Raw genomic sequence first — 19,860 nt, 5'->3', positions numbered from 1 at the left:
CTTGGATCTCTGCGCATCTGTATAGTCCCTACTACTAATAGTATCTTTGAGCGTCGAATGGCATAAGTGGACTAAATTGGTTAGTTTTTGTCACATAATTTAGAATATATGTCTCATTATTGTGAGTCGTAATTGCTAACTTGAATAGAGATATCTCAGTTGTGACGTCAGTGCCAACGTAAATTGTGTCAAAAATATGAATGCGTTAATGCCATTATGAATTGTAACCGCGGGAGTTGAAAAATAAAAACCCTATCAGTAAGATCACAGCCGCCTAGATCATGCCCAAACAGTATATACGAGCGTGTATCCCGCGTTATCGGTAGGAAAATCGAAGTCATCCAGTTTCAACATATGCTTGTGAGAAACCATATTTTTCTGCCAAAAATTATTTCTAATTCAGAAAAACCTTTAAATCAAAAGTGCATAATGTTTCATATTAAAGTGAAAAGTTGAATAAGTTTCCGACATTGACTTTTTAATTAAAACTTATTTGCCTTTCTATGGGAGGAAAGGTGTTGTTTAAAGGGGCTGGTCGGACAGTGGGACAACGACTATCTTCGACCAAGGAAGACTCGCCTAGTTCTTCCATGCTTCGACATAGAGCTTAGCGTAGCGTGTGCGTAAAAAAGAAGAGGGGTCGACCCCTTTAAACAAGTGAAAATGAAAGAAAAACTTTTAAAAAGCTAAATCTTTCTATTCTGCCTCCATGTTTCTCCAAAGGACAAAAGTAACTTTAAGCACAGAAATATGAAAAATAATTTAACCCTTAACAATTTCATGAGCATTGAAAAAGCATTTTGTGGACAACAGGGAATTTGGAACAAAACGGTAGAGGAACATGTTAAAACTGGTTTAGTTTTTACATTAACTGATCTTGGAAGCTAGGGTAAGGCGATGGGTAAAGCATGCGCCTCAGAAAATCTGTTTTCACAATATATGATTGGACACTTCCTATCTCCGACGGCAGCTTATTCTGTATAAACTGTTCCTGCTTCGGTTGTCAGCAAGCGCAAAGCTAGTTCTCAATGTTGGAACGGGTTAGCGTTCATCTATAAATTAGCTTAGCGCCTGCAGACAACTGACGAAAGAAATACAGAACCTAAAATCTCGATATTTTAGGGAGTTGCAAATCTTATAGCGTGAAAACAGATTTTCTCAGGAGAATTTTTTTTCGTGTTATCGTTGCCAACGTAAATCAAGTCCTGCGCGCGACACCGACTTTTATTTATCGTTTGACAATTTAAGTTCACGAAATAGTGGACTTAGGGAATTTAAAATATTCATTTTTTCGCGCTTGGAATTTTAAATGTTAATTTTATTAAGCTTGCAAGTTTGAATGTTCATCTTCACGCGCTTTGTTTTTGAAATATAATTTTGGCGCTCGTTAAGGTCCACCTAGCAATGCCATGTCGCGGTAAAATAGACAGAAAATAAGAAGTCGCGTTTCTTAAAAGCCGCCCCCTTTGAAACACAGGGCACAGGCCTTCATTATTGGCAGCGGTATAATAAGCTTATGATGTGACATCACTCTAGGAACTTTGTACTTGGATTGACATAAGCGTAGTAAAGTTATTGAATATAGGCCTATATGGCTGTACTTCATCACGATTGTGTCAAATCTATAACTCATTAAGCTGAACATCGTAAAAATATGAAAAGGCATTATTTACATTTTGTCTCCATGTCGTCCAGATTCTTGGTAACCTCTGAAAAGAAAGGAAAAAATAAAAATAAAACAACGTTAGTGAAGAAATTATTGCATTTTGTTATAAAAATAATTTATGTTTAACAATTGTAACATGGCTGCCAGATTCCTTGGAGTTTCTACTCCTTGGAAATGGCAGGGTATATATGCCTCCATGTTACATGCTCCTCCTCCACTCAAAATCTTCTGTGATTTTTACCTCTCCGAAGCGAGATTAATGCGGAATATTTCAGTAATTTTACTAAATTAACTCCTTCGCAGTTTTACCCTATTGTTTGCATTAATGCATATCTCAAGCAACTATTATTTTTAGTTTTTCAAAATATAATAGCTACGAAAACTAGTTCAAGTATCATAACAACGAGGCTCCGACGAGAATCGAACTCATGATCTCCTGATTACAAGACAGGCGCTTTAACCACTAAGCCACGGAGCCCTGGTTCCGAAGCGAGATTAATGCTGAATAGTTCAGTAATTTTACTAAATTAACTCCTTCGCAGTTTTAACCTATTGTTTGCATTAATGCATATCTCAAGCAACAATTATTATTAGTTTTTCAAAATTTAATAGCTACGAAAACTAGTTCAAATATCATAACAACGAGGCTCCGACGAGAATCGAACTCATGATCTCCTGTTTACGAGACAGGCGCTTTAACCACTAAGCCACGGTTCCGAAGCGAGATTAATGATGAATATTTCAGTAATTTTACTAAATTTACTCCTTCGCAGTTTTACCCTATTGTTTGCATTAATGCATATCTCAAGCAACTATTATTTTTAGTTTTTCAAAATATAATAGCTACGAAAACTAGTTCAAGTATCATAACAACGAGGCTCCGACGAGAATCGAACTCATGATCTCCTGTTTACGAGACAGGCGCTTTAACCACTAAGCCACGGTTCCGATGCGAGATTAATGATGAATATTTCAGTAATTTTACAAAATTTACTCCCTCGCAGTTTTACCCTATTGTTTGCATTAATGCATATCTCAAGCAACTATTATTTTTAGTTTTTCAAAATATAATAGCTACGAAAACTAGTTCAAGTATCATAAAAACGAGGCTCCAACGAGAATCGAACTCATTATCTCCTGTTTACGAGACAGGCGCTTTCACCACTAAGGCAAGAAGCCCTTGTTCCGATTCGAGATTAATGCTGAATATTTCAGTAATTTTACTAAATTAACTCCTTCGCAGTTTTACCCTATTGTTTGAATATATACATATCTCAAGCAACTATTATTTTTAGTTTTTCAAAATTTAATAACTACGAAACCTAGTTCAAATATCATAACAACGAGGCTCCGACGAGAATCGAACTCATGATCTCCTGTTTACTTGACAGGCGCTTTAACCACTAAGACACGGAGCCTTGTTGCGAAGCGAGATTAATGCTGAATAGTTCAGTAATTTTACTAAATTAACTCCTTCGCAGTGTTAACCTATTGTTTGCATTAATGCATATCTCAAGCAACTATTATTATAAGTTTTTCAAAATTTAATAGCTACGAAAACTAGTTCAAATATCATAACAACGAGGCTCCGACGAGTATCGATCTCATGATCTCCTGTTTACGAGACAGGCGCTTTAACCACCAAGCCACGGAGCCTTGTTGCGAAGCGAGATTAATGCTGAATAGTTCAGTAATTTTACTAAATTAACTCCTTCGCAGTGTTAACCTATTGTTTGCATTAATGCATATCTCAAGCAACTATTATTTTTAGTTTTTCAAAATATAATAGCTACGAAAACTAGTTCAAGTATCATAACAACGAGGCTCCGACGAGAATCGAACTCATGATCTCCTGTTTACGAGACAGGCGCTTTCACCACTAAGGCAAGAAGCCCTTGTTCCGATTCGAGATTAATGTTGAATATTTCAGTAATTTTACTAAATTAACTCCTTCGCAGTGTTAACCTATTGTTTGCATTAATGCATATCTCAAGCAACTATTATTTTTAGTTTTTCAAAATTTAATAGCTACGGAAATTAGTTCAAGTATCATAACAACGAGGCTCCGACGAGAATCGAACTCATGATCTCCTGTTTACAAGACAGGCGCTTTAACCACTAAGCCACGGAGCCCTGGTTCCGTACCGAGATTAATGCTGAATATTTCAGTAATTTTACTAAAACCAGGTTAAGTTCAGCTAGCTAATTGGACCAAGTCATCTTGCGACTTATTGCCACTTATCTAACGCCTTTACAATGCATAGAGGGGTGGTGGCTAGCCCCTATGCCACAGCTAACCGACAGCGCCCTATACTAACTATTACCGTTAACCTCATGATCTCCTGTTTAAAAGACAGGCGCTTTAACCACTAAGCCACGGAGCCCTGGTTCCGAAGCGAGATAAATGCTGAATAGTTCAGTAATTTTACTAAATTAACTCCTTCGTAGTTTTACTGTATTGTTTGCATTAATGGATATCTCAAGCAACTATTATTTTTAGTTTTTCAAAATTTTATAGCTACGAAAACTAGTTCAAGTATCATAACAAAGAGGCTCCGACGAGAATCGAACTCATGATCTCCTGTTTACGAGACAGGCGCTTTAACCACCAAGCCACGGAGCCTTGTTGCGAAGCGAGATTATTGCTGAATATTTCAGTAATTTTACTAAATTAACTCCTTCGCAGTTTTACCCTATTGTTTGCATTAATGCATATCTCAAGGAACTATTATTTTTAGTTTTTCAAAATTTAATAGCTACAAAAACTAGTTCAAATATCATAACAACGAGGCTCCGACGAGAATCGAACTCATGATCTCCTGTTTACAAGACAGGCGCTTTAACCACTAAGCCACGGTTCCGAAGCGAGATTAATGCTGAATATTTCAGTAATTTTACTAAATTAACTCCTTCGCAGTTTTACTCTATTGTTTGAATATATGCATATCTCAAGCAACTATTATTTTTAGTTTTTCAAAATTTAATAGCTACGGAAATTAGTTCAAGTATCATAACAACGAGGCTCCGACGAGAATCGAACTCATGATCTCCTGTTTACAAGGCAGGCGCTTTAACCACTAAGCCACGAAGCCCTGGTTCCGAAGCGAGATTAATGCTGAATAGTTCAGTAATTTTACTAAATTAACTCCTTCGCAGTTTTAACCTATTGTTTGCATTAATGCATATCTCAAGCAACAATTATTATTAGTTTTTCAAAATTTAATAGCTACGAAAACTAGTTCAAATATCATAACAACGAGGCTCCGAAGAGAATCGAACTCATGATCTCCTGTTTACAAGACAGGCGCTTTAACCACTAAGCCACGGTTCCGAAGCGAGATTAATGCTGAATATTTCAGTAATTTTACTAAATTAACTCCTTCGCAGTTTTACTCTATTGTTTGAATATATGCATATCTCAAGCAACTATTATTTTTAGTTTTTCAAAATATAATAGCTACGAAAACTAGTTCAAGTATCATAACAACGAGGCTCCGACGAGAATCGAACTCATGATCTCCTGTTTACGAGACAGGCGCTTTCACCACTAAGGCAAGAAGCCCTTGTTCCGATTCGAGATTAATGCTGAATAGTTCAGTAATTTTACTAAATTAACTCCTTCGCAGTGTTAACCTATTGTTTGCATTAATGCATATCTCAAGCAACTATTATTTTTAGTTTTTCAAAATTTAATAGCTACGGAAATTAGTTCAAGTATCATAACAACGAGGCTCCGACGAGAATCGAACTCATGATCTCCTGTTTACAAGACAGGCGCTTTAACCACTAAGCCACGGAGCCCTGGTTCCGTACCGAGATTAATGCTGAATATTTCAGTAATTTTACTAAAACCAGGTTAAGTTCAGCTAGCTAATTGGACCAAGTCATCTTGCGACTTATTGCCACTTATCTAACGCCTTTACAATGCATAGAGGGGTGGTGGCTAGCCCCTATGCCACAGCTAACCGACAGCGCCCTATACTAACTATTACCGTTAACCTCATGATCTCCTGTTTAAAAGACAAGGCGCTTTAACCACTAAGCCACGGAGCCCTGGTTCCGAAGCGAGATAAATGCTGAATAGTTCAGTAATTTTACTAAATTAACTCCTTCGTAGTTTTACTGTATTGTTTGCATTAATGGATATCTCAAGCAACTATTATTTTTAGTTTTTCAAAATTTTATAGCTACGAAAACTAGTTCAAGTATCATAACAAAGAGGCTCCGACGAGAATCGAACTCATGATCTCCTGTTTACGAGACAGGCGCTTTAACCACCAAGCCACGGAGCCTTGTTGCGAAGCGAGATTATTGCTGAATATTTCAGTAATTTTACTAAATTAACTCCTTCGCAGTTTTACCCTATTGTTTGCATTAATGCATATCTCAAGGAACTATTATTTTTAGTTTTTCAAAATTTAATAGCTACAAAAACTAGTTCAAATATCATAACAACGAGGCTCCGACGAGAATCGAACTCATGATCTCCTGTTTACAAGACAGGCGCTTTAACCACTAAGCCACGGTTCCGAAGCGAGATTAATGCTGAATATTTCAGTAATTTTACTAAATTAACTCCTTCGCAGTTTTACTCTATTGTTTGAATATATGCATATCTCAAGCAACTATTATTTTTAGTTTTTCAAAATTTAATAGCTACGGAAATTAGTTCAAGTATCATAACAACGAGGCTCCGACGAGAATCGAACTCATGATCTCCTGTTTACAAGACAGGCGCTTTAACCACTAAGCCACGAAGCCCTGGTTCCGAAGCGAGATTAATGCTGAATAGTTCAGTAATTTTACTAAATTAACTCCTTCGCAGTTTTAACCTATTGTTTGCATTAATGCATATCTCAAGCAACAATTATTATTAGTTTTTCAAAATTTAATAGCTACGAAAACTAGTTCAAATATCATAACAACGAGGCTCCGAAGAGAATCGAACTCATGATCTCCTGTTTACAAGACAGGCGCTTTAACCACTAAGCCACGGTTCCGAAGCGAGATTAATGCTGAATATTTCAGTAATTTTACTAAATTAACTCCTTCGCAGTTTTACTCTATTGTTTGAATATATGCATATCTCAAGCAACTATTATTTTTAGTTTTTCAAAATTTAATAGCTACGGAAATTAGTTCAAGTATCATAACAACGAGGCTCCGACGAGAATCGAACTCATGATCTCCTGTTTACAAGACAGGCGCTTTAACCACTAAGCCACGGAGCCCTGGTTCCGAAGCGAGATTAATGCTGAATAGTTCAGTAATTTTACTAAATTAACTCCTTCGCAGTTTTAACCTATTGTTTGCATTAATGCATATCTCAAGCAACAATTATTATTAGTTTTTCAAAATTTAATAGCTACGAAAACTAGTTCAAATATCATAACAACGAGGCTCCGACGAGAATCGAACTCATGATCTCCTGTTTACGAGACAGGCGCTTTAACCACTAAGCCACGGTTCCCAAGCGAGATTAATGATGAATATTTCAGTAATTTTACTAAATTTACTCCTTCGCAGTTTTACCCTATTGTTTGCATTAATGCATATCTCAAGCAACTATTATTTTTAGTTTTTCAAAATATAATAGCTACGAAAACTAGTTCAAGTATTATAACAACGAGGCTCCAACGAGAATCGAACTCATGATCTCCTGTTTACGAGACAGGCGCTTTCACCACTAAAGCAAGAAGCCCTTGTTCCGATTCGAGATTAATGCTGAATATTTCAGTAATTTTACTAAATTAACTCCTTCGCAGTTTTACCCTATTGTTTGAATATATGCATATCTCAAGCAACTATTATTTTTAGTTTTTCAAAATTTAATAGCTACGAAAACTAGTTCAAATATCATAACAACGAGGCTCCGACGAGAATCGAACTCATGATCTCCTGTTTACAAGACAGGCGCTTTAACCACTAAGCCACGGTTCCGAAGCGAGATTAATGCTGAATATTTCAGTAATTTTACTAAATTAACTCCTTCGCAGTTTTACTCTATTGTTTGAATATATGCATATCTCAAGCAACTATTATTTTTAGTTTTTCAAAATTTAATAGCTACGGAAATTAGTTCAAGTATCATAACAACGAGGCTCCGACGAGAATCGAACTCATGATCTCCTGTTTACAAGACAGGCGCTTTAACCACTAAGCCACGGAGCCCTGGTTCCGAAGCGAGATTAATGCTGAATAGTTCAGTAATTTTACTAAATTAACTCCTTCGCAGTTTTAACCTATTGTTTGCATTAATGCATATCTCAAGCAACAATTATTATTAGTTTTTCAAAATTTAATAGCTACGAAAACTAGTTCAAATATCATAACAACGAGGCTCCGACGAGAATCGAACTCATGATCTCCTGTTTACGAGACAGGCGCTTTAACCACTAAGCCACGGTTCCCAAGCGAGATTAATGATGAATATTTCAGTAATTTTACTAAATTTACTCCTTCGCAGTTTTACCCTATTGTTTGCATTAATGCATATCTCAAGCAACTATTATTTTTAGTTTTTCAAAATATAATAGCTACGAAAACTAGTTCAAGTATTATAACAACGAGGCTCCAACGAGAATCGAACTCATGATCTCCTGTTTACGAGACAGGCGCTTTCACCACTAAGGCAAGAAGCCCTTGTTCCGATTCGAGATTAATGTTGAATATTTCAGTAATTTTACTAAATTAACTCCTTCGCAGTGTTAACCTATTGTTTGCATTAATGCATATCTCAAGCAACTATTATTTTTAGTTTTTCAAAATTTAATAGCTACGGAAATTAGTTCAAGTATCATAACAACGAGGCTCCGACGAGAATCGAACTCATGATCTCCTGTTTACAAGACAGGCGCTTTAACCACTAAGCCACGGAGCCCTGGTTCCGTACCGAGATTAATGCTGAATATTTCAGTAATTTTACTAAAACCAGGTTAAGTTCAGCTAGCTAATTGGACCAAGTCATCTTGCGACTTATTGCCACTTATCTAACGCCTTTACAATGCATAGAGGGGTGGTGGCTAGCCCCTATGCCACAGCTAACCGACAGCGCCCTATACTAACTATTACCGTTAACCTCATGATCTCCTGTTTAAAAGACAGGCGCTTTAACCACTAAGCCACGGAGCCCTGGTTCCGAAGCGAGATAAATGCTGAATAGTTCAGTAATTTTACTAAATTAACTCCTTCGTAGTTTTACTGTATTGTTTGCATTAATGGATATCTCAAGCAACTATTATTTTTAGTTTTTCAAAATTTTATAGCTACGAAAACTAGTTCAAGTATCATAACAAAGAGGCTCCGACGAGAATCGAACTCATGATCTCCTGTTTACGAGACAGGCGCTTTAACCACCATGCCACGGAGCCTTGTTGCGAAGCGAGATTATTGCTGAATATTTCAGTAATTTTACTAAATTAACTCCTTCGCAGTTTTACCCTATTGTTTGCATTAATGCATATCTCAAGGAACTATTATTTTTAGTTTTTCAAAATTTAATAGCTACAAAAACTAGTTCAAATATCATAACAACGAGGCTCCGACGAGAATCGAACTCATGATCTCCTGTTTACAAGACAGGCGCTTTAACCACTAAGCCACGGTTCCGAAGCGAGATTAATGCTGAATATTTCAGTAATTTTACTAAATTAACTCCTTCGCAGTTTTACTCTATTGTTTGAATATATGCATATCTCAAGCAACTATTATTTTTAGTTTTTCAAAATTTAATAGCTACGGAAATTAGTTCAAGTATCATAACAACGAGGCTCCGACGAGAATCGAACTCATGATCTCCTGTTTACAAGACAGGCGCTTTAACCACTAAGCCACGAAGCCCTGGTTCCGAAGCGAGATTAATGCTGAATAGTTCAGTAATTTTACTAAATTAACTCCTTCGCAGTTTTAACCTATTGTTTGCATTAATGCATATCTCAAGCAACAATTATTATTAGTTTTTCAAAATTTAATAGCTACGAAAACTAGTTCAAATATCATAACAACGAGGCTCCGACGAGAATCGAACTCATGATCTCCTGTTTACAAGACAGGCGCTTTAACCACTAAGCCACGGTTCCGAAGCGAGATTAATGCTGAATATTTCAGTAATTTTACTAAATTAACTCCTTCGCAGTTTTACTCTATTGTTTGAATATATGCATATCTCAAGCAACTATTATTTTTAGTTTTTCAAAATTTAATAGCTACGGAAATTAGTTCAAGTATCATAACAACGAGGCTCCGACGAGAATCGAACTCATGATCTCCTGTTTACAAGACAGGCGCTTTAACCACTAAGCCACGGAGCCCTGGTTCCGAAGCGAGATTAATGCTGAATAGTTCAGTAATTTTACTAAATTAACTCCTTCGCAGTTTTAACCTATTGTTTGCATTAATGCATATCTCAAGCAACAATTATTATTAGTTTTTCAAAATTTAATAGCTACGAAAACTAGTTCAAATATCATAACAACGAGGCTCCGACGAGAATCGAACTCATGATCTCCTGTTTACGAGACAGGCGCTTTAACCACTAAGCCACGGTTCCCAAGCGAGATTAATGATGAATATTTCAGTAATTTTACTAAATTTACTCCTTCGCAGTTTTACCCTATTGTTTGCATTAATGCATATCTCAAGCAACTATTATTTTTAGTTTTTCAAAATATAATAGCTACGAAAACTAGTTCAAGTATTATAACAACGAGGCTCCAACGAGAATCGAACTCATGATCTCCTGTTTACGAGACAGGCGCTTTCACCACTAAAGCAAGAAGCCCTTGTTCCGATTCGAGATTAATGCTGAATATTTCAGTAATTTTACTAAATTAACTCCTTCGCAGTTTTACCCTATTGTTTGAATATATGCATATCTCAAGCAACTATTATTTTTAGTTTTTCAAAATTTAATAGCTACGAAAACTAGTTCAAATATCATAACAACGAGGCTCCGACGAGAATCGAACTCATGATCTCCTGTTTACAAGACAGGCGCTTTAACCACTAAGCCACGGTTCCGAAGCGAGATTAATGCTGAATATTTCAGTAATTTTACTAAATTAACTCCTTCGCAGTTTTACTCTATTGTTTGAATATATGCATATCTCAAGCAACTATTATTTTTAGTTTTTCAAAATTTAATAGCTACGGAAATTAGTTCAAGTATCATAACAACGAGGCTCCGACGAGAATCGAACTCATGATCTCCTGTTTACAAGACAGGCGCTTTAACCACTAAGCCACGAAGCCCTGGTTCCGAAGCGAGATTAATGCTGAATAGTTCAGTAATTTTACTAAATTAACTCCTTCGCAGTTTTAACCTATTGTTTGCATTAATGCATATCTCAAGCAACAATTATTATTAGTTTTTCAAAATTTAATAGCTACGAAAACTAGTTCAAATATCATAACAACGAGGCTCCGACGAGAATCGAACTCATGATCTCCTGTTTACAAGACAGGCGCTTTAACCACTAAGCCACGGTTCCGAAGCGAGATTAATGCTGAATATTTCAGTAATTTTACTAAATTAACTCCTTCGCAGTTTTACTCTATTGTTTGAATATATGCATATCTCAAGCAACTATTATTTTTAGTTTTTCAAAATTTAATAGCTACGGAAATTAGTTCAAGTATCATAACAACGAGGCTCCGACGAGAATCGAACTCATGATCTCCTGTTTACAAGACAGGCGCTTTAACCACTAAGCCACGGAGCCCTGGTTCCGAAGCGAGATTAATGCTGAATAGTTCAGTAATTTTACTAAATTAACTCCTTCGCAGTTTTAACCTATTGTTTGCATTAATGCATATCTCAAGCAACAATTATTATTAGTTTTTCAAAATTTAATAGCTACGAAAACTAGTTCAAATATCATAACAACGAGGCTCCGACGAGAATCGAACTCATGATCTCCTGTTTACGAGACAGGCGCTTTAACCACTAAGCCACGGTTCCGAAGCGAGATTAATGATGAATATTTCAGTAATTTTACTAAATTTACTCCTTCGCAGTTCTACCCTATTGTTTGCATTAATGCATATCTCAAGCAACTATTATTTTTAGTTTTTCAAAATATAATAGCTACGAAAACTAGTTCAAGTATTATAACAACGAGGCTCCAACGAGAATCGAACTCATGATCTCCTGTTTACGAGACAGGCGCTTTCACCACTAAGGCAAGAAGCCCTTGTTCCGATTCGAGATTAATGCTGAATATTTCAGTAATTTTACTAAATTAACTCCTTCGCAGTTTTACCCTATTGTTTGAATATATGCATATCTCAAGCAACTATTATTTTTAGTTTTTCAAAATTTAATAGCTACGAAAACTAGTTCAAATATCATAACAACGAGGCTCCGACGAGAATCGAACTCATGATCTCCTGTTTACAAGACAGGCGCTTTAACCACTAAGCCACGGTTCCGAAGCGAGATTAATGCTGAATATTTCAGTAATTTTACTAAATTAACTCCTTCGCAGTTTTACTCTATTGTTTGAATATATGCATATCTCAAGCAACTATTATTTTTAGTTTTTCAAAATTTAATAGCTACGGAAATTAGTTCAAGTATCATAACAACGAGGCTCCGACGAGAATCGAACTCATGATCTCCTGTTTACAAGACAGGCGCTTTAACCACTAAGCCACGGAGCCCTGGTTCCGAAGCGAGATTAATGCTGAATAGTTCAGTAATTTTACTAAATTAACTCCTTCGCAGTTTTAACCTATTGTTTGCATTAATGCATATCTCAAGCAACAATTATTATTAGTTTTTCAAAATTTAATAGCTACGAAAACTAGTTCAAATATCATAACAACGAGGCTCCGACGAGAATCGAACTCATGATCTCCTGTTTACGAGACAGGCGCTTTAACCACTAAGCCACGGTTCCGAAGCGAGATTAATGATGAATATTTCAGTAATTTTACTAAATTTACTCCTTCGCAGTTCTACCCTATTGTTTGCATTAATGCATATCTCAAGCAACTATTATTTTTAGTTTTTCAAAATATAATAGCTACGAAAACTAGTTCAAGTATTATAACAACGAGGCTCCAACGAGAATCGAACTCATGATCTCCTGTTTACGAGACAGGCGCTTTCACCACTAAGGCAAGAAGCCCTTGTTCCGATTCGAGATTAATGCTGAATATTTCAGTAATTTTACTAAATTAACTCCTTCGCAGTTTTACCCTATTGTTTGAATATATGCATATCTCAAGCAACTATTATTTTTAGTTTTTCAAAATTTAATAGCTACGAAAACTAGTTCAAATATCATAACAACGAGGCTCCGACGAGAATCGAACTCATGATCTCCTGTTTACAAGACAGGCGCTTTAACCACTAAGCCACGGTTCCGAAGCGAGATTAATGCTGAATATTTCAGTAATTTTACTAAATTAACTCCTTCGCAGTTTTACCCTATTGTTTGAATATATGCATATCTCAAGCAACTATTATTTTTAGTTTTTCAAAATTAAATAGCTACGGAAATTAGTTCAAGTATCATAACAACGAGGCTCCGACGTGAATCGAACTCATGATCTCCTGTTTACAAGACAGGCGCTTTAACCACTAAGCCACGGAGCCCTGGTTCCGAAGTGAGATTAATGCTGAATAGTTCAGTAATTTTACTAAATTAACTCCTTCGCAGTTTTAACCTATTGTTTGCACTAATGCATATCTCAAGCAACTATTATTTTTAGTTTTTCAAAATATAATAGCTACGAAAACTAGTTCAAGTATCATAACAACGAGGCTACAACGAGAATCGAACTCATGATCTCCCGTTTACTTGACAGGCGCTTTAACCACTAAGACACGGAGCCTTGTTGCGAAGCGAGATTAATGCTGAATAGTTCAGTAATTTTACTAAATTAACTCCTTCGCAGTGTTAACCTATTGTTTGCATTAATGCATATCTCAAGCAACTATTATTTTTAGTTTTTCAAAATTTAATAGCTACGGAAATTAGTTCAAGTATCATAACAACGAGGCTCCGACGAGAATCGAACTCATGATCTCCTGTTTACAAGACAGGCGCTTTAACCACTAAGCCACGGAGCCCTGGTTCCGAAGCGAGATTAATGCTGAATAGTTCAGTAATTTTACTAAATTAACTCCTTCGCAGTTTTAACCTATTGTATGCATTAATGCATATCTCAAGCAACAATTATTATTAGTTTTTCAAAATTTAATAGCTACGAAAACTAGTTCAAGTATCATAACAACGAGGCTACAACGAGAATCGAACTCATGATCGCCCGTTTACTTGACAGGCGCTTTAACCACTATGTCACGGAGCCCTGGTTCCGAAGCGAGATTAATGCTGAATATTTCAGTAATTTTACTAATTTAACTCCTTCGCAGTTTTACCCTATTGTTTGCATTAATGCATATCTCAAGCAACGTTTTTCAAAATTTTATAGCTACGAAAACTAATTCAAGTATCATAACAAAGAGGCTCCGACGAGAATCGAACTCATGATCTCCTGTTTACGAGACAGGCGCTTTAACCACTAAGCCACGGAGCCCTGGTTCCGAAGCGAGATTAATGCTGAATAGTTCAGTAATTTTACTAAATTAACTCCTTCGCAGTTTTAACCTATTGTTTGCATTAATGCATATCTCAAGCAACAATTTTTATTAGTTTTTCAAAATTTAATAGCTACGAAAACTAGTTCAAATATCATAACAACGAGGCTCCGACGAGAATCGAACTCATGATCTCCTGTTTACAAGACAGGCGCTTTAACCACTAAGCCACGGAGCCCTGGTTCCGAAGCGAGATTAATGCTGAATAGTTCAGTAATTTTACTAAATTAACTCCTTCGCAGTTTTAACCTATTGTATGCATTAATGCATATCTCAAGCAACAATTATTATTAGTTTTTCAAAATTTAATAGCTACGAAAACTAGTTCAAGTATCATAACAACGAGGCTACAACGAGAATCGAACTCATGATCTCCCGTTTACTTGACAGGCGCTTTAACCACTAAGACACGGAGCCCTGGTTCCGAAGCGAGATAAATGCTGAATAGTTCAGTAATTTTACTAAATTAACTCCTTCGCAGTTTTACTCTATTGTTTGCATTAATGCATATCTCAAGCAACTATTATTTTTAGTTTTTCAAAATTTTATAGCTACGAAAACTAGTTCAAGTATCATAACAAAGAGGCTCCGACGACAATCGAACTCATGATCTCCTGTTTACGAGACAGGCGCTTTAACAACCAAGCCACGGAGCCTTGTTGCGAAGCGAGATTAATGCTGAATATTTCAGTAATTTTACTAAATTAACTCCTTCGCAGTTTTACTCTATTGTTTGAATATATGCATATCTCAAGCAACTATTATTTTTAGTTTTTCAAAATTTAATAGCTACGGAAATTAGTTCAAGTATCATAACAACGAGGCTCCGACGTGAATCGAACTCATGATCTCCTGTTTACAAGACAGGCGCTTTAACCACTAAGCCACGGAGCCCTGGTTCCGAAGCGAGATTAATGCTGAATAGTTCAGTAATTTTACTAAATTAACTCCTTCGCAGTTTTAACCTATTGTTTGCATTAATGCATATCTCAAGCAACTATTATTTTTAGTTTTTCAAAATATAATAGATACGAAAACTAGTTCAAGTATCATAACAACGAGGCTACAACGAGAATCGAACTCATGATCTCCCGTTTACTTGACAGGCGCTTTAACCACTAAGACACGGAGCCTTGTTGCGAAGCGAGATTAATGCTGAATAGTTCAGTAATTTTACTAAATTAACTCCTTCGCAGTGTTAACCTATTGTTTGCATTAATGCATATCTCAAGCAACTATTATTTTTAGTTTTTCAAAATTTAATAGCTACGAGAACTAGTTCAGGTATCATAACAACGAGGCTCCGACGAGAATCGAATTCATGATCTCCTGTTTACAAGACAAGCGCTTTAACCACTATGTCACGGAGCCCTGGTTCCGAAGCGAGATTAATGCTGAATATTTCAGTAATTTTACTAATTTAACTCCTTCGCAGTTTTACCCTATTGTTTGCATTAATGCATATCTCAAGCAACGTTTTTCAAAATTTTATAGCTACGAAAACTAATTCAAGTATCATAAGAAAGAGGCTCCGACGAGAATCGAACTCATGATCTCCTGTTTACGAGACAGGCGCTTTAACCACTAAGCCACGGAGCCCTGGTTCCGAAGCGAGATTAATGCTGAATAGTTCAGTAATTTTACTAAATTAACTCCTTCGCAGTTTTAACCTATTGTTTGCATTAATGCATATCTCAAGCAACAATTTTTATTAGTTTTTCAAAATTTAATAGCTACGAAAACTAGTTCAAATATCATAACAACGAGGCTCCGATGAGAATCGAACTCATGATCTCCTGTTTACAAGACAGGCGCTTTAACCACTAAGCCACGGTTCCGAAGCGAGATTAATGCTGAATATTTCAGTAATTTTACTAAATTAACTCCTTCGCAGTTTTACTTTATTGTTTGAATATATGCATATCTCAAGCAACTATTATTTTTAGTTTTTCAAAATTTAATAGCTACGGAAATTAGTTCAAGTATCATAACAACGAGGCTCCGACGAGAATCGAACTCATGATCTCCTGTTTACAAGACAGGCGCTTTAACCACTAAGCCACGGAGCCCTGGTTCCGAAGCGAGATTAATGCTGAATAGTTCAGTAATTTTACTAAATTAACTCCTTCGCAGTTTTAACCTATTGTTTGCATTAATGCATATCTCAAGCAACAATTATTATTAGTTTTTCAAAATTTAATAGCTACGAAAACTAGTTCAAATATCATAACAACGAGGCTCCGACGAGAATCGAACTCATGATCTCCTGTTTACAAGACAGGCGCTTTAACCACTAAGCCACGGTTCCGAAGCGAGATTAATGCTGAATATTTCAGTAATTTTACTAAATTAACTCCTTCGCAGTTTTACTCTATTGTTTGAATATATGCATATCTCAAGCAACTATTATTTTTAGTTTTTCAAAATTTAATAGCTACGAAAACTAGTTCAAGTATCATAACAAAGAGGCTCCGACGAGAATCGAACTCATGATCTCCTGTTTACGAGACAGGCGCTTTCACCACTAAGGCAAGAAGCCCTTGTTCCGATTCGAGATTTATGCTGAATATTTCAGTAATTTTACTAAATTAACTCCTTCGCAGTTTTACCCTATTGTTTGAATATATGCATATCTCAAGCAACTATTATTTTTAGTTTTTCAAAATTTAATAGCTACGGAAATTAGTTCAAGTATCATAACAACGAGGCTCCGACGAGAATCGAACTCATTATCTCCTGTTTACAAGACAGGCGCTTTAACCACTAAGCCACGGAGCCCTGGTTCCGAAGCGAGATTAATGCTGAATAGTTCAGTAATTTTACTAAATTAACTCCTTCGCAGTTTTAACCTGTTGTTTGCATTAATGCATATCTCAAGCAACAATTATTATTAGTTTTTCAAAATTTAATAGCTACGAAAACTAGTTCAAATATCATAACAACGAGGCTCCGACGAGAATCGAACTCATGATCTCCTGTTTACAAGACAGGCGCTTTAACCACTAAGCCACGGTTCCGAAGCGAGACTAATGCTGAATATTTCAGTAATTTTACTAAATTAACTCCTTCGCAGTTTTACTCTATTGTTTGAATATATGCATATCTCAAGCAACTATTATTTTTAGTTTTTCAAAAGTTAATAGCTACGGAAATTAGTTCAAGTATCATAACAACGAGGCTCCGACGATAATCGAACTCATGATCTCCTGTTTACAAGACAGGCGCTTTAACCACTAAGCCACGGCGCCCTGGTTCCGAAGCGAGATTAATGCTGAATAGTTCAGTAATTTTACTAAATTAACTCCTTCGCAGTTTTAACCTATTGTATGCATTAATGCATATCTCAAGCAACAATTATTATTAGTTTTTCAAAATTTAATAGCTACGAAAACTAGTTCAAGTATCATAACAACGAGGCTACAACGAGAATCGAACTCATGATCTCCCGTTTACTTGACAGGCGCTTTAACCACTAAGACACGGAGCCCTGGTTCCGAAGCGAGATAAATGCTGAATAGTTCAGTAATTTTACTAAATTAACTCCTTCGCAGTTTTACTCTATTGTTTGCATTAATGCATATCTCAAGCAACTATTATTTTTAGTTTTTCAAAATTTTATAGCTACGAAAACTAGTTCAAGTATCATAACAAAGAGGCTCCGACGAGAATCGAACTCATGATCTCCTGTTTACGAGACAGGCGCCTTAACAACCAAGCCACGGAGCCTTGTTGCGAAGCGAGATTAATGCTGAATATTTCAGTAATTTTACTAAATTAACTCCTTCGCAGTTTTACCCTATTGTTTGCATTAATGCATATCTCAAGCAACTATTATTTTTAGTTTTTCAAAATTTAATAGCTACAAAAACTAGTTCAAATATCATAACAACGAGGCTCCGACGAGAATCGAACTCATGATCTCCTGTTTACAAGACAGGCGCTTTAACCACTAAGCCACGGTTCCGAAGCGAGATTAATGCTGAATATTTCAATAATTTTACTAAATTAACTCCTTCGCAGTTTTACTCTATTGTTTGAATATATGCATATCTCAAGCAACTATTATTTTTAGTTTTTCAAAATTTAATAGCTACGGAAATTAGTTCAAGTATCATAACAACGAGGCTCCGACGAGAATCGAACTCATGATCTCCTGTTTACAAGACAGGCGCTTTAACCACTAAGCCACGGCGCCCTGGTTCCGAAGCGAGATTAATGCTGAATAGTTCAGTAATTTTACTAAATTAACTCCTTCGCAGTTTTAACCTATTGTTTGCATTAATGCATATCTCAAGCAACAATTATTATTAGTTTTTCAAAATTTAATAGCTACGAAAACTAGTTCAAATATCATAACAACGAGGCTCCGACGAGAATCGAACTCATGATCTCCTGTTTACAAGACAGGCGCTTTAACCACTAAGCCACGGTTCCGAAGCGAGAATAATGCTGAATATTTCAGTAATTTTACTAAATTAACTCCTTCGCAGTTTTACTCTATTGTTTGAATATATGCATATCTCAAGCAACTATTATTTTTAGTTTTTCAAAAGTTAATAGCTACGAAAATTAGTTCAAGTATCATAACAACGAGGCTCCGACGAGAATCGAACTCATGATCTCCTGTTTACAAGACAGGCGCTTTAACCACTAAGCCACGGCGCCCTGGTTCCGAAGCGAGATTAATGCTGAATAGTTCAGTAATTTTACTAAATTAACTCCTTCGCAGTTTTAACCTATTGTTTGCATTAATGCATATCTCAAGCAACAATTATTATAAGTTTTTCAAAATTTAATAGCTACGAAAACTAGTTCAAATATCATAACAACGAGGCTCCGACGAGAATCGAACTCATGATCTCCGGTTTACAAGACAGGCGCTTTAACCACTAAGCCACGGTTCCGAAGCGAGATTAATGCTGAATATTTCAGTAATTTTACTAAATTAACTCCTTCGCAGTTTTACTCTATTGTTTGAATATATAAATATCTCAAGCAACTATTTTTTTTAGTTTTTCAAAAGTTAATAGCTACGGAAATTAGTTCAAGTATCATAACAACGAGGCTCCGACGAGAATCGAACTCATGCAGTGGCGTCGGAATCGGGGGGGCAGGGAGGGCTCAAGCCCCTGCTCTAACGAAATGTGAGGGGGCGCAGCCCCCTCACATTTGGTTTTTAATTTTCTTAGTTTGTATTCATTTAGGTATTAAATTTTAGATTAAAAATAAAAAAATTCTATATTTTAAGAACTGCATTACAAAAAATAGTGAACTAATGAAATGCATTTACGCCTAGTCAACCTAATATTAGAAGTAATATAAAAGATCGCCCTATATCTAGCCATAGCCCTCTCGATCACGCAAGTTGCACGCGCTATAGAAGCCCGTTCAAAGAATTCAAAACCCATGCATTTTCAAGAATCGAGAGGATGTAGTGGAAAAGCTAGTAAAAACATGAACGAGTCTAGATTTTTGAGACAAAAAGCACTGAAATGTTAGGGAGAATTGTCAAGTTGATGAACAAACTTTTATAGGAAAGTGAAAAATGTAAGCTCTAGCTTCCTGATTTTTTTACTATTTGTAAATTAAA

At 36.1% G+C, this 19,860-nt stretch overlaps 49 non-coding genes across 49 annotated transcripts; all 49 read right to left on the bottom strand.

Annotated features, from left to right (window-relative positions):
* Positions 1 to 2,071: 2,071 nt before the first annotated feature.
* TRNAT-UGU (transfer RNA threonine (anticodon UGU)) lies at positions 2,072 to 2,144 on the bottom strand. The gene has a single exon. It is a non-coding gene; the product is annotated as a tRNA-Thr (tRNA).
* A 166-nt stretch (positions 2,145 to 2,310) lies between these two features.
* TRNAT-CGU (transfer RNA threonine (anticodon CGU)) lies at positions 2,311 to 2,383 on the bottom strand. Its single transcript has one exon. It is a non-coding gene; the product is annotated as a tRNA-Thr (tRNA).
* Positions 2,384 to 2,541: 158 nt separating this feature from the next.
* Positions 2,542 to 2,614, bottom strand: TRNAT-CGU (transfer RNA threonine (anticodon CGU)). Its single transcript has one exon. It is a non-coding gene; the product is annotated as a tRNA-Thr (tRNA).
* A 635-nt stretch (positions 2,615 to 3,249) lies between these two features.
* Positions 3,250 to 3,322, bottom strand: TRNAT-CGU (transfer RNA threonine (anticodon CGU)). Its single transcript has one exon. It is a non-coding gene; the product is annotated as a tRNA-Thr (tRNA).
* A 404-nt stretch (positions 3,323 to 3,726) lies between these two features.
* On the bottom strand, positions 3,727 to 3,799 carry TRNAT-UGU (transfer RNA threonine (anticodon UGU)). Its single transcript has one exon. It is a non-coding gene; the product is annotated as a tRNA-Thr (tRNA).
* Positions 3,800 to 4,216: 417 nt separating this feature from the next.
* TRNAT-CGU (transfer RNA threonine (anticodon CGU)) lies at positions 4,217 to 4,289 on the bottom strand. Its single transcript has one exon. It is a non-coding gene; the product is annotated as a tRNA-Thr (tRNA).
* A 165-nt stretch (positions 4,290 to 4,454) lies between these two features.
* Positions 4,455 to 4,527, bottom strand: TRNAT-UGU (transfer RNA threonine (anticodon UGU)). The gene has a single exon. It is a non-coding gene; the product is annotated as a tRNA-Thr (tRNA).
* Positions 4,528 to 4,685: 158 nt separating this feature from the next.
* Positions 4,686 to 4,758, bottom strand: TRNAT-UGU (transfer RNA threonine (anticodon UGU)). Its single transcript has one exon. It is a non-coding gene; the product is annotated as a tRNA-Thr (tRNA).
* A 636-nt stretch (positions 4,759 to 5,394) lies between these two features.
* Positions 5,395 to 5,467, bottom strand: TRNAT-UGU (transfer RNA threonine (anticodon UGU)). Its single transcript has one exon. It is a non-coding gene; the product is annotated as a tRNA-Thr (tRNA).
* A 418-nt stretch (positions 5,468 to 5,885) lies between these two features.
* Positions 5,886 to 5,958, bottom strand: TRNAT-CGU (transfer RNA threonine (anticodon CGU)). The gene has a single exon. It is a non-coding gene; the product is annotated as a tRNA-Thr (tRNA).
* A 165-nt stretch (positions 5,959 to 6,123) lies between these two features.
* TRNAT-UGU (transfer RNA threonine (anticodon UGU)) lies at positions 6,124 to 6,196 on the bottom strand. Its single transcript has one exon. It is a non-coding gene; the product is annotated as a tRNA-Thr (tRNA).
* Positions 6,197 to 6,354: 158 nt separating this feature from the next.
* On the bottom strand, positions 6,355 to 6,427 carry TRNAT-UGU (transfer RNA threonine (anticodon UGU)). The gene has a single exon. It is a non-coding gene; the product is annotated as a tRNA-Thr (tRNA).
* A 397-nt stretch (positions 6,428 to 6,824) lies between these two features.
* TRNAT-UGU (transfer RNA threonine (anticodon UGU)) lies at positions 6,825 to 6,897 on the bottom strand. Its single transcript has one exon. It is a non-coding gene; the product is annotated as a tRNA-Thr (tRNA).
* A 166-nt stretch (positions 6,898 to 7,063) lies between these two features.
* On the bottom strand, positions 7,064 to 7,136 carry TRNAT-CGU (transfer RNA threonine (anticodon CGU)). The gene has a single exon. It is a non-coding gene; the product is annotated as a tRNA-Thr (tRNA).
* Positions 7,137 to 7,533: 397 nt separating this feature from the next.
* Positions 7,534 to 7,606, bottom strand: TRNAT-UGU (transfer RNA threonine (anticodon UGU)). Its single transcript has one exon. It is a non-coding gene; the product is annotated as a tRNA-Thr (tRNA).
* Positions 7,607 to 7,764: 158 nt separating this feature from the next.
* On the bottom strand, positions 7,765 to 7,837 carry TRNAT-UGU (transfer RNA threonine (anticodon UGU)). The gene has a single exon. It is a non-coding gene; the product is annotated as a tRNA-Thr (tRNA).
* A 166-nt stretch (positions 7,838 to 8,003) lies between these two features.
* TRNAT-CGU (transfer RNA threonine (anticodon CGU)) lies at positions 8,004 to 8,076 on the bottom strand. Its single transcript has one exon. It is a non-coding gene; the product is annotated as a tRNA-Thr (tRNA).
* Positions 8,077 to 8,473: 397 nt separating this feature from the next.
* TRNAT-UGU (transfer RNA threonine (anticodon UGU)) lies at positions 8,474 to 8,546 on the bottom strand. Its single transcript has one exon. It is a non-coding gene; the product is annotated as a tRNA-Thr (tRNA).
* Positions 8,547 to 8,963: 417 nt separating this feature from the next.
* Positions 8,964 to 9,036, bottom strand: TRNAT-CGU (transfer RNA threonine (anticodon CGU)). Its single transcript has one exon. It is a non-coding gene; the product is annotated as a tRNA-Thr (tRNA).
* Positions 9,037 to 9,201: 165 nt separating this feature from the next.
* TRNAT-UGU (transfer RNA threonine (anticodon UGU)) lies at positions 9,202 to 9,274 on the bottom strand. Its single transcript has one exon. It is a non-coding gene; the product is annotated as a tRNA-Thr (tRNA).
* Positions 9,275 to 9,432: 158 nt separating this feature from the next.
* TRNAT-UGU (transfer RNA threonine (anticodon UGU)) lies at positions 9,433 to 9,505 on the bottom strand. Its single transcript has one exon. It is a non-coding gene; the product is annotated as a tRNA-Thr (tRNA).
* A 166-nt stretch (positions 9,506 to 9,671) lies between these two features.
* On the bottom strand, positions 9,672 to 9,744 carry TRNAT-UGU (transfer RNA threonine (anticodon UGU)). The gene has a single exon. It is a non-coding gene; the product is annotated as a tRNA-Thr (tRNA).
* Positions 9,745 to 9,902: 158 nt separating this feature from the next.
* Positions 9,903 to 9,975, bottom strand: TRNAT-UGU (transfer RNA threonine (anticodon UGU)). The gene has a single exon. It is a non-coding gene; the product is annotated as a tRNA-Thr (tRNA).
* Positions 9,976 to 10,141: 166 nt separating this feature from the next.
* TRNAT-CGU (transfer RNA threonine (anticodon CGU)) lies at positions 10,142 to 10,214 on the bottom strand. Its single transcript has one exon. It is a non-coding gene; the product is annotated as a tRNA-Thr (tRNA).
* A 397-nt stretch (positions 10,215 to 10,611) lies between these two features.
* On the bottom strand, positions 10,612 to 10,684 carry TRNAT-UGU (transfer RNA threonine (anticodon UGU)). The gene has a single exon. It is a non-coding gene; the product is annotated as a tRNA-Thr (tRNA).
* Positions 10,685 to 10,842: 158 nt separating this feature from the next.
* TRNAT-UGU (transfer RNA threonine (anticodon UGU)) lies at positions 10,843 to 10,915 on the bottom strand. The gene has a single exon. It is a non-coding gene; the product is annotated as a tRNA-Thr (tRNA).
* A 166-nt stretch (positions 10,916 to 11,081) lies between these two features.
* TRNAT-UGU (transfer RNA threonine (anticodon UGU)) lies at positions 11,082 to 11,154 on the bottom strand. Its single transcript has one exon. It is a non-coding gene; the product is annotated as a tRNA-Thr (tRNA).
* A 158-nt stretch (positions 11,155 to 11,312) lies between these two features.
* Positions 11,313 to 11,385, bottom strand: TRNAT-UGU (transfer RNA threonine (anticodon UGU)). The gene has a single exon. It is a non-coding gene; the product is annotated as a tRNA-Thr (tRNA).
* Positions 11,386 to 11,551: 166 nt separating this feature from the next.
* On the bottom strand, positions 11,552 to 11,624 carry TRNAT-CGU (transfer RNA threonine (anticodon CGU)). The gene has a single exon. It is a non-coding gene; the product is annotated as a tRNA-Thr (tRNA).
* Positions 11,625 to 12,021: 397 nt separating this feature from the next.
* Positions 12,022 to 12,094, bottom strand: TRNAT-UGU (transfer RNA threonine (anticodon UGU)). The gene has a single exon. It is a non-coding gene; the product is annotated as a tRNA-Thr (tRNA).
* Positions 12,095 to 12,252: 158 nt separating this feature from the next.
* TRNAT-UGU (transfer RNA threonine (anticodon UGU)) lies at positions 12,253 to 12,325 on the bottom strand. The gene has a single exon. It is a non-coding gene; the product is annotated as a tRNA-Thr (tRNA).
* A 166-nt stretch (positions 12,326 to 12,491) lies between these two features.
* TRNAT-CGU (transfer RNA threonine (anticodon CGU)) lies at positions 12,492 to 12,564 on the bottom strand. Its single transcript has one exon. It is a non-coding gene; the product is annotated as a tRNA-Thr (tRNA).
* A 397-nt stretch (positions 12,565 to 12,961) lies between these two features.
* TRNAT-UGU (transfer RNA threonine (anticodon UGU)) lies at positions 12,962 to 13,034 on the bottom strand. Its single transcript has one exon. It is a non-coding gene; the product is annotated as a tRNA-Thr (tRNA).
* Positions 13,035 to 13,192: 158 nt separating this feature from the next.
* On the bottom strand, positions 13,193 to 13,265 carry TRNAT-UGU (transfer RNA threonine (anticodon UGU)). The gene has a single exon. It is a non-coding gene; the product is annotated as a tRNA-Thr (tRNA).
* A 404-nt stretch (positions 13,266 to 13,669) lies between these two features.
* On the bottom strand, positions 13,670 to 13,742 carry TRNAT-UGU (transfer RNA threonine (anticodon UGU)). Its single transcript has one exon. It is a non-coding gene; the product is annotated as a tRNA-Thr (tRNA).
* Positions 13,743 to 14,136: 394 nt separating this feature from the next.
* Positions 14,137 to 14,209, bottom strand: TRNAT-CGU (transfer RNA threonine (anticodon CGU)). Its single transcript has one exon. It is a non-coding gene; the product is annotated as a tRNA-Thr (tRNA).
* Positions 14,210 to 14,375: 166 nt separating this feature from the next.
* Positions 14,376 to 14,448, bottom strand: TRNAT-UGU (transfer RNA threonine (anticodon UGU)). The gene has a single exon. It is a non-coding gene; the product is annotated as a tRNA-Thr (tRNA).
* Positions 14,449 to 15,091: 643 nt separating this feature from the next.
* Positions 15,092 to 15,164, bottom strand: TRNAT-UGU (transfer RNA threonine (anticodon UGU)). Its single transcript has one exon. It is a non-coding gene; the product is annotated as a tRNA-Thr (tRNA).
* Positions 15,165 to 15,796: 632 nt separating this feature from the next.
* On the bottom strand, positions 15,797 to 15,869 carry TRNAT-CGU (transfer RNA threonine (anticodon CGU)). The gene has a single exon. It is a non-coding gene; the product is annotated as a tRNA-Thr (tRNA).
* A 166-nt stretch (positions 15,870 to 16,035) lies between these two features.
* Positions 16,036 to 16,108, bottom strand: TRNAT-UGU (transfer RNA threonine (anticodon UGU)). The gene has a single exon. It is a non-coding gene; the product is annotated as a tRNA-Thr (tRNA).
* Positions 16,109 to 16,266: 158 nt separating this feature from the next.
* TRNAT-UGU (transfer RNA threonine (anticodon UGU)) lies at positions 16,267 to 16,339 on the bottom strand. Its single transcript has one exon. It is a non-coding gene; the product is annotated as a tRNA-Thr (tRNA).
* Positions 16,340 to 16,505: 166 nt separating this feature from the next.
* On the bottom strand, positions 16,506 to 16,578 carry TRNAT-UGU (transfer RNA threonine (anticodon UGU)). Its single transcript has one exon. It is a non-coding gene; the product is annotated as a tRNA-Thr (tRNA).
* Positions 16,579 to 16,975: 397 nt separating this feature from the next.
* Positions 16,976 to 17,048, bottom strand: TRNAT-UGU (transfer RNA threonine (anticodon UGU)). Its single transcript has one exon. It is a non-coding gene; the product is annotated as a tRNA-Thr (tRNA).
* A 166-nt stretch (positions 17,049 to 17,214) lies between these two features.
* Positions 17,215 to 17,287, bottom strand: TRNAT-UGU (transfer RNA threonine (anticodon UGU)). Its single transcript has one exon. It is a non-coding gene; the product is annotated as a tRNA-Thr (tRNA).
* Positions 17,288 to 17,923: 636 nt separating this feature from the next.
* TRNAT-CGU (transfer RNA threonine (anticodon CGU)) lies at positions 17,924 to 17,996 on the bottom strand. Its single transcript has one exon. It is a non-coding gene; the product is annotated as a tRNA-Thr (tRNA).
* Positions 17,997 to 18,161: 165 nt separating this feature from the next.
* Positions 18,162 to 18,234, bottom strand: TRNAT-UGU (transfer RNA threonine (anticodon UGU)). Its single transcript has one exon. It is a non-coding gene; the product is annotated as a tRNA-Thr (tRNA).
* A 158-nt stretch (positions 18,235 to 18,392) lies between these two features.
* TRNAT-UGU (transfer RNA threonine (anticodon UGU)) lies at positions 18,393 to 18,465 on the bottom strand. Its single transcript has one exon. It is a non-coding gene; the product is annotated as a tRNA-Thr (tRNA).
* A 166-nt stretch (positions 18,466 to 18,631) lies between these two features.
* Positions 18,632 to 18,704, bottom strand: TRNAT-UGU (transfer RNA threonine (anticodon UGU)). The gene has a single exon. It is a non-coding gene; the product is annotated as a tRNA-Thr (tRNA).
* A 158-nt stretch (positions 18,705 to 18,862) lies between these two features.
* Positions 18,863 to 18,935, bottom strand: TRNAT-UGU (transfer RNA threonine (anticodon UGU)). Its single transcript has one exon. It is a non-coding gene; the product is annotated as a tRNA-Thr (tRNA).
* Between the last annotated feature and the right edge of the window lie 925 nt (positions 18,936 to 19,860).

This window comes from Phalangium opilio, unplaced genomic scaffold (genome assembly GCF_054372755.1).
Source record: "Phalangium opilio isolate 3A_F unplaced genomic scaffold, DU_Popi_V2 ptg000032l_1, whole genome shotgun sequence".
Classification (NCBI taxonomy): domain Eukaryota; kingdom Metazoa; phylum Arthropoda; class Arachnida; order Opiliones; family Phalangiidae; genus Phalangium; species Phalangium opilio.
The sequence above is the reverse complement of the archived record's forward strand: the minus strand, read 5'-3'. Positions and strand labels throughout refer to the sequence as shown.